Source organism: Sorex araneus, chromosome 1, assembly GCF_027595985.1.
Source record: "Sorex araneus isolate mSorAra2 chromosome 1, mSorAra2.pri, whole genome shotgun sequence".
Lineage (NCBI taxonomy): Eukaryota > Metazoa > Chordata > Mammalia > Eulipotyphla > Soricidae > Sorex > Sorex araneus.
Genome location: NC_073302.1, coordinates 7,937,141 through 7,945,888, shown reverse-complemented (window position 1 = coordinate 7,945,888; position 8,748 = coordinate 7,937,141). Strand labels below are relative to the sequence as shown.

At 60.2% G+C, this 8,748-nt stretch overlaps 1 protein-coding gene across 2 annotated transcripts in view; it reads left to right on the top strand.

Moving 5' to 3' along the window:
- The first annotated feature begins 583 nt into the window (after positions 1-583).
- The window catches only part of NEK6 (NIMA related kinase 6), a 58,178-nt gene continuing 50,013 nt past the window's right edge, over positions 584-8,748 (top strand). For both annotated transcript variants that reach the window (XM_055123726.1, XM_055123725.1), the window contains exon 1: positions 584-702. The gene's annotated coding sequence lies outside the window, so the exon portion shown is untranslated. The remainder of the gene's footprint in view (positions 703-8,748) is intronic.

Here is an 8,748-nt window from a genome sequence, read left to right as displayed (position 1 = left end):
GGAACTCTCCATGCACGTGGGGCCCCTCAGGAAGTGAGGCCGGGAACTGAGCTGCAGCCTGGGGGTAGGGGGTGGGGATGCACGGCACGGGGGGTGGGGTGGGGGGGGATCCTCCGAGGGTCCAGGAAACATTCAGGAAAGGGTCTCCTTTCTTCCAGAAACGGCTGGACGTAACTCCCACCGTTGTGGGGATGCACAAGAAGTGAGGCGTCCGCGTGGAGCTCCGGACGGGCCCTGCACCACGTGGGGACTCCCTCGGCGCCTAATTGAGTGTCGGCAATGACCGCGGGCTCCGGGGTGACCATCGCCCCAAGTGTGCAGAGCAGAGCAAAGGGTAGGGGATGCTGCGTGCCCCCGCTCTCGGCCCCCCAGAGCGAGCCTGGCTCTCAGTTTCCCCATTTCTGCCTCGAGGAGGCGGGCCCTGGACAGAGTGGACTACGGTCCAGAGCTTGTGAATTAAAGAGGGGCCCCGCCGCGGCGCGGGCACCCCCCAACGGCGGGCGGGCTGGCGGCGGCAGCGCGCGCGCGCGTACGCGCAGGGGGCGGCGCGGCCCCGCGGCGGGGAGGGGCGGGAGCGCGCGCGCGGGCCCGCGCACTGGGCGGCGGAACCGGCGGACGAGCGTGCGGGACCCTCCGCTGCGGCCGGCGCCCGCGGGGTCCCGCGCCCGTGGCCCGCGCTCCAGCCGAGCCCGCCGGCGCGCGGTGAGTTGCGTGGGACCCGGCCCAGGCCTAACCGGGACTTGGGTGGGTGGGTGGGGATCCGGGCGTGCAGGGGCAGGGGGGCCGCGCGGCCGGGGCGCCGGGGGGGGGTGGGGGTGGTGAGTGGCCACGGCGCCGGCGGCGTCCTCCTCCCGTCCACCCCGCGGCGGTGGGGGGCGCGGGGCGCGCGCGGGAGGGCCGAGACGTGGCCTGCGTCCCGCCGCTCCCCTTCAGGGGGCTCCCCGAGGTGCCCCGGAGCGTGCCAGGCGCGCCTCACGTGGCGCCCGTGCCTGTGCCCACGGGAAGGGCGTGTGCGCGCCCGCGCGTGTGCCCGTGCGTGTGCCCGTGCCCAAGTTGTGTGCGGGACTTGTGGGTGTGTGCGCGGGTCACCCGTGCCCCGGAGCGCGCCGCGGTGTTGATCAATGCAGAGCTCCCCCTCCCCCCGGGCCCCGTCAGTGAAGTGTCCCCGTGCCAGGCAGCCCACCGAGAGGAGCAAGCCCCGAGTGGGTTCCGGATGGGCCTGGCAGCGGGGACAGGCCTGAATGTGTGGCCTGGGCAGGACCCCTGGCTGGACGCTCTCCAAGCAGGCCCTGCACTGCCCTGCTCGGGGGCTTGCGGGCTGTGAAACGCTGTGTCTAGCCCCGCTGGTTACTTTCTTACCTTCCTTCTTGCTCTTCTCCAAGCCTGGCGTGTTTACCCTTATTCCACTCCCGGGCCTGCCAGCCAGTGCCTCTGGGACGATCAGGGTCCAGGACACTGGTGTCTCGATCTGGGGTCTCTCTGTGCATGGCTGAGTAGAGAGAGGTCCTCACCTGCTGAAGGTGGCCAGGCGGCAGCGAACCCTGCAGCTTTGGGGACAGACTTCCCAGGCCCAGCCTGTTTTGTTGTGCTTTATAAATGTTGACACTCTTTGCATTGAAGGTTGCCGTAAGCTGTCCTCATCTCTGAGTTGTGCAACTCCTACCTACTTTGGGGAAGGGGTCGTACTGCCAGAGTCGGGGTCTTGTGTGTGCTAGCGGTAGGGGAGCCAGGGAGACTTTTTTTTTTTTTTTTTTTTTAAAAAAAGGTATTGTTGAGGGAAAGAAAATTTTCATTGAAAGCCAGGCAGCAGACTGGGAGCGCCGTTCCCAGAGCCTCAAGCTCTCCCAGTGAACTTTGGACATCTTCTTTCAGCAAACAAAACCTGGAAGGAAACAAAAAGACCCACATTCTTTTTTTCTTTTTTGTCCTAGGTTTGAAAAAAAAAAATGAAAAGAAAAGAAAAAAGAAGTGTGTGTGTGTGTGTGTGTGTGTGTGTGTGTTGGGGGAAACCCCACCTACCTTCTAAGTTTGCAGGGAATGTGGCCGCCCCTTCCCCCCCCCAGGCTGGGCCCTCCCTCGGTCCCCCACCCCCAAATAAAATAGGCCTGTGGGGAGCCGTGCATGAGTCACTCGCTGGCAGAGAGCCCCACGGGCAAACATTTGGGAAGGTTCTTGCCTAACTTCCCAGAAGAAAAGGCCCAGGATTTAAAATGGTCCTTGTGGTTTGTCAGGCTCTGCTGTCGCGTCTGCTTGGAAATGACGAAAATGTCTTTTCTAGCCCTTCAGAACTTCAGGCTCAGCGGGGGCCGCTGGCCCAGGTGGTTCTGGGCTTCAGGCTGGGTCAGGTCTGGCCTGGTGGGGAAAAGAGAGGCACATTCACGGGACACCGGCTGTCTGCAGGGGGTGGGGGAAGGGGTGCGGTTCTGGGGTCCTCATACCTCCCCCCTGCGCCATATGCTGCATAGCGAACGACCACCACTTCTCTTTTGAATATTTTAAATGTTACCAGAGCATCGTAATTGCTAACGTTATTCCGAAGTTATATCTGGGTTTTGGATGTATTGGGTTCCAGCCCCAGGCTGGAGCACAGCGGGTAGGGCGTTTGCCTTGCACGCGGCCGAACCAGGTTCGATTCCTCCGTCCTTCTCAGAGAGCCCAGCAAGCTACTGAGAGTATCCCGCCCGCATGGCAGAGCCTGGCAAGCTACCTGTGGCGTATTCAATATGCCAAAAACAGTAACAACAAGTCTCACAATGGAGACGTTTCTGGTGCCCGCTCGAGTAAATCAATGAGCAACGGGATTACACTGATACAGTGACAGTGACATATTCCAGCACCAAGCCCACCACGAGTGGCTTTTTTCCCTCCGCCAGGGTGCCCAGGCCCCCAGCCCCAGCCCTGCCACCTTGACCTGGTGCCTTTATTGGGTTCAGTTGCTGGAATCTGGATCTCTTGTTTCCAGTATTGTTGACGCTGTGGTTTGGATATTGAGCTCAACTGTTCTGTCACACCACCTGTGTACTCGGCTACCATTTCAGGGCCAAGCCATGTGCCAGGTGGGACCCGAGAAGCTTTCAGTACCGAATTAACACACCCTTTCCGCTGCTTTAAGAGATGGAGCACTTTCAGAATGGAGATTCATCTTATGGTGCAGGAAACGGCGGGGGGGGGGGGACTCAAAGACTAAAGATTGTAACAAGGGGCTGGAGCGATGGCACAATGGGGAGGGCATTTGCCTACCACGTGGCTGACCCAGGTTCGATTCCCAGCATCCCATATGGTCCTCCGAGCACCGCCAGGAGTGATTCCTGAGTGCAGAGCCAGGAGTAACCCCTGAACATCACTAGGTGTGACCCAAAAAGCAAATAAATAAATAAATAAATACTGTGTCAGGGGTGGTGATGACGCTGAAGCCCACCCCGGGCTTGAACCCCGTGTTCTGGACAGTCCCGAGATTCTAATGCACTGAAGGCAGATGGAAGGGGCCCGTGTCATAGTGTCACAGGCCTGGCCGGGGGCTCAGGGTCAGCGCCGTCATCCTGGTCTTACAGGGAGGAAGAGGATGGCACACACAGGTTCCACAACCAGATGCAGTCAGACATGAGCAAATGTCATGATCTGGACGTGACCTCGTGTCTCTGATTCCGGAGCTGAAGCATGTGACCCTCCGGAGCCAGGTCAGCCTGTCCTCCTGCAGAAATGGACAGGGTCCTCACTGGGCTGCGGCCTCCCCGGGAGAGGGCCCCAGCCCTCCCTGACGGCTCAGTTCCCCCCTCTCCCGCTGCACTGTCACCCCTCTGGTGTGGACACCCAGGGTCAGCCCTCGGGATGGAAAGGGCCGCAGTGAGCGGTATTTTTTTTTTTTTAGTTTCCTTTCCAAGTGCCAAAGATTGGTTTCAGAAGGGAAGTGTCAAAACAATTGTCCCAAAGAAAAGGCTGTTCCCTTCCGCTCCTGGGTCAGGCCGAGCCAGGGGCCGAAAGAGGGTGGGGTGTGCAGACCCCAGTGAGCCTTGGACGTGAATCACATTGGCAGCTCTGGGCACAGTTGGGGAAGTTGGTGATCATGAGCAGATCCCCCTAAAGTCGGGGGCCCCCTAAAGTGCTCGCCTCCGGGGCCTGGCACCTGCCTCCCACGCAGTCCTGTCTCTGTTCTCCTCTCCGTGATTTCGGCGCCCCGGGACCAGAGAACTACGGTGCACGAGGACCCGAGCGGCCTGGGTGCGGGGTGCGGCCTGCAGAGTGTGCCCTGGCGTTCAGAGGGAGTTTGCTCTCCTCCGGGCGTGCTCTGGAAATCAAGGAACGTTCGCAAGCTGCCCAGGGGTGCGTGTTCGTTTAAGGTGCGGAATAAGCCATCTCATCTGGAGCTCGGCTTCATTTCTGGCGTTGAGGGAGTCCGCTCCCGTCTCACTTGTGATTTGGGGAGGTAAAAATAGTCCTTGTTTCCACGTTTTTGGGTTTTTTTTTTTTCCTCTCTCTCTCATTTTCTTTTGCTGACGTCATTCTTAGGAAGCAGCATCCACATGCTCCGGAACTTTCCTCGGCCATCCTCTTGGAGGGAGGCCAGGATGCAGAGCTCTGGGGGGGAGGGTCAGTGGGTGGGTGGGTGGGTGGGGGGCGTCAGTGAGGTGCCTTGGAGCGAGCAGGTGTTGGGTGGCCAGGCCCAGTCTGAGACCCCCCTGGGCGGCCTTTTGCTGTTCCGCTTCCTTTGGGTTTCTGAGTGTTGGACAGCCAGACAGCCGTTTGGGAAAATAGACGACCGGGGGGAAGAAAACATGAGGCCAGCGGCTCGACTCTCTGTGCCGGTGACATCCACGACTCTTCCTTCGGCACGGCCTGCCTTTGTGCACTTTCCCAGACTCACCCACTGATCCACTCTGGGCAGCTTTGGAGAGGGATGGAGCCTGTGGACATCTGTGCCTCAAGCAGGACTCGCTGGTGTGGACACAGACCCTCACCCACTGTCTCCAGTTCTGCCCTCCCTCTCCCCTGTACCCGGGGTTTCTGGGCACCCCCCCCCTCCACGGGGTCACGTAGCCCCACCAGCCCCTCGGAGCGGTCTCTGGGCGCTGTCTGGGGGCCAGGGCGGGGGCGACGGTCACCGCGAGGGTGCATGCAGTGCCTTCAGACCCAGCGGCCTGATCCCTGGGGAACTGTCTTTCTTCCCCTTCGCCATCTGCATGCTGTGACCTCACAGCAGTGAAAAGGGGCCTTTATGTCGGATTCCAGGGACGGAAGGAATTCCAGCAGGGAGGGGAGGAACGCGCCTTCCCAGCCTGCTCCTTGGCTGCCTCTTCCCGCTCTTGAACCCTCACACTTGGAATCAGGCCCGGAGGGAGGGGGCTGGGGGGGAAATGCAGCCCGGGGCGCCCAGGAGGGAGGCCTTGAAGGAGGGCAACCAACCCCCCCCCCCGGAGTCTGGGCGCGTCCCTGCCCTGCTGCCACCGCCTTGTTCCCGGTGACACAAGGCTAGAATCTGGGGTTCACGTTGCAGAGACCTGCCAAGGTACGCGCTGCCCCGGGAGAGCTCAGTAGCCCCGGCCAGGACACAGGGTGGGTTCAGGGGGTGCACGCTACCCCCTCGGAGCCCATTTTACGGAACAGAAGTGAGGGCCTGGGGAGGTGGGGGGAGCCACTCACGCGCCAGCATGTCAGGACTGGAGCTGAGCCCAGAGAGGGCGGTGTGGCCTGGCGCACGGGCTGTGCACTGCACGGTCCCCCAAGCGCCACCGGGTGTGACCCACCCCCCAAAATAAAAAACAGCAGACAAAGGGGTTTTGGGGCCTCAGGGCTGAGCCCAGCCTCGCAGACAAGAGACTTGGTTTTGATCCCGGGCACCAGCCCGCACGCGGAGTGCCATCCAGCAGGGCTGCCCCTCGGGGGCCCCTGGCACCGAGGAAAGCCGTGATCCCTGGCACGTGCAGCCAAGTGGCAGCCCCCGGTGAGCGCCGTCCTGTCCGGTCTGTCACGAAGGGAAGGAAGGGAGCAGAGGGGACGGTTTTGAAAGGAAAAAGGGAAAGCCCCCGAACTGCAGGTGGGGAGAGTGGGGGCTCATGCCTGCCGCCGGGAGCAGGTTGCCCCTCTGCTCTGGGCCTCAGTTTTCTCATCTGGAGAACGGGCAGAGGAAGTTGGCAGGGAAGGCCTGGGACCATCTGCTCTGCGCATGCGTGGCACAGGGAGCGTACCTGGAGAGTACCGGGGGCTCACGCCCCAAGATTTCCTGGGAGACACAGAGCCAGGACATGTGCCGAGTCCCTGCACTTGGCGGCATTGAATAAGGCAGGAAGGAGGCTCGGAGGGTGTCTGCCCGGTTCCCCCTTTCCATGGTCTCGGCCCTTCGCGTGGACGGGGTGGGGAGACAGCTGCGGGCAGCGCGGGTGCCCCTGGGCCCCCTCCGCTCTCCTCGCGCCGCCCCAGCTCGTTCCTGAGCCCCCAGGGTCTGCGGGTCTCCGTGTCGGCTCCGAGCCCGACTGCGTCTGGTTAATCATTCACCGCATGTCCTTCGGCCTTTTTACACCTGCGCTGGGGAGCGGGGAGATATTTCACAGATCGGCTGATGGCTCAGACAGAAACGAAAGCCAGAGGCAGCGCGGGCTCCAGGGGAGGGGTCCCTGCGGATGGCCGGGGATTGCACGCCCCCGCACAGCCCCCTCCCATGGAGCCCTAGGGGGCGCACAGCGGGGTCTGGAGGCCCGTGCATGCTTCACGCACCCGTCCAGAGCCGTCGGGGCTTCCCACTGGCGGCCTTGTCGCCCCACCCCTCCCCCGACAGAGACCCTGAGCCCCTCGGAAGTGGCTGCCCCCCTGTGGGACGTCAGTGGGAACTTAGCCGACTGCACACCGGGGGCATCAGTAGACCCTGGAGAGCTCGGGGTCCAGCACCTTCCCTCCCTGGCAGCTGCTCCCGTGTCCTCTGGAAAATGGGTCCCTAGCACCAGGCTTGAGGTTCTGGATTCTGGGGTACCCTTTAGGGTTGCACTACCTTAAAAATCCAATATTTGGGAACCAGAGAGATACTACGGGGAGGGGGGGAGGGCGCTTGCCTTACAGGCGCCAGGTTTGGTTTGATCCTGACACCCCATATGGTCCCCCGAGCCCCACTGGGAGTGATTCTTGAGCACTGAGCCAGGAGTAAACCTTGAGCACAAACAGATGTGGCCCAAACTCCCTTCCCCATCCCCCCCAAAGAAATCTCTCTCTCCCTGTGTCTCTCCCTGTCTGTCTCCCCCGTCTCTTTCCCTCTCTCTCTTCCACCCCCGCCCCCCGTCTCTTTTCACGCCCAACCCAGCAGCACTCCAGAGGCAGTGCAGTGCTGGGACTCGAACCCAGGGATTCACATATGCAGAGCATGTGCTCGGTCCTTGAGCCACATCCCGACCCTTGCACAAGAGCTGTTCTAAGAAAAGGCTTTGTGTGAACCTGTCAGTCATAGAGACGGAAGGTAGAGTAGGGGCTCCCAGGGCTGCGGGAGGGGAGATAGGAGCAACAACACTGAGGATACACAGTTTCCTTTTGGAATGATGGAAACGTCAGGGAAGAGCAGAGCAGCAGCGGTACACAGAGTCATGAATAACAAAGGTCACTCTTTGCTTCAAAAGGACCCACTTTGGGCCAGAGAGACAGTGTAGTGGGTGAGGTGTTTGCCTTGCACGTGGCAGACCTGAGTTCGATTCCCAGCACCCCATGTGGTCCCCCAAGCCCACCATGAGTGAGCCCAGAATGCAGAGCCTGGAGTAAGCCCTGAGTACCGCCGGGTGTGGCCCAGAAACAAAGGGGGCTCATTTCAGGGCTGCAGAGACAGTACAGGAGTTAAGGTGCTTGCTTTGCATGTAGGCGACCTTGGGTTTGATCCCTGGCCTCTCCCTGTGGTTTCCTGAGCACAGAGTGCCACCGGGGGTGCCCCCCTCTACCCCAAAGGCTAATTCTACGCTACACAGAAAAAGCTTGAGTTTCATTTGTTCTCTGGGGAGGGCCCGTGTCCAGCTGTGCTGAGGATCAAACCCCAGGTTGGCCACATGCAAGGCAAGTATGTTTGCTTGCTGGGGCTGGAGCGATAATATAGCGGGTAGGGCATGTGCTTTGCACGCAGCAGACCCAGGTTTGATCTCCGGCATCCCATATGGTGCCCCAAGCACCACCAGGAGTAATTCCTGAGTGCAGAGCCAGGAAGAACCCCTGAGCATCACTGGGTGTGACCCAAAAAGAAAAAAAAAAGTGTGTTTGCTTGCTGTACTCTCTCCTGTAAGTTTTTATGAGAAGGTTCTGAAAATTCAAAATAAAATCATGGGCTGAGGGGATCTCACAGGAGGCCGGGTACTTGTTTTGCTCAGAGCCGCAGCAGCCGAGACCCTCGTTTAAATCATCCCTGGCACCAGATGTAGGCCCCTGAGGACCACCAGGGATCACTCCTGAGCACAGAGTCAGGAATAAGCCCTGAGCACTGCTAGCTGTGCCTCCAAACTTAAACAAATGTAAAAAAATCAATCTATAAGGTAAATAAAATCATGAGAGACTTGTTTTAGCCCTGGGCACCCTGAGGACCCCCCACTCTGAGGCAGTTCTCCCCTCCCCACATATTTGTTTGTCTGACCTGTGCTTCCTGGGCATCCCGTGGGCACAGTGGGATCAGTGCTGGCACCCCCGGGGCGCAGAGTTAATATTTATGCAATATTATACTCTGGTACATCTACACAATGGAATACTATGCAGCTGTTAGGAGAGGTGAAGTTATGAAATTTGCTTATAAGTGGA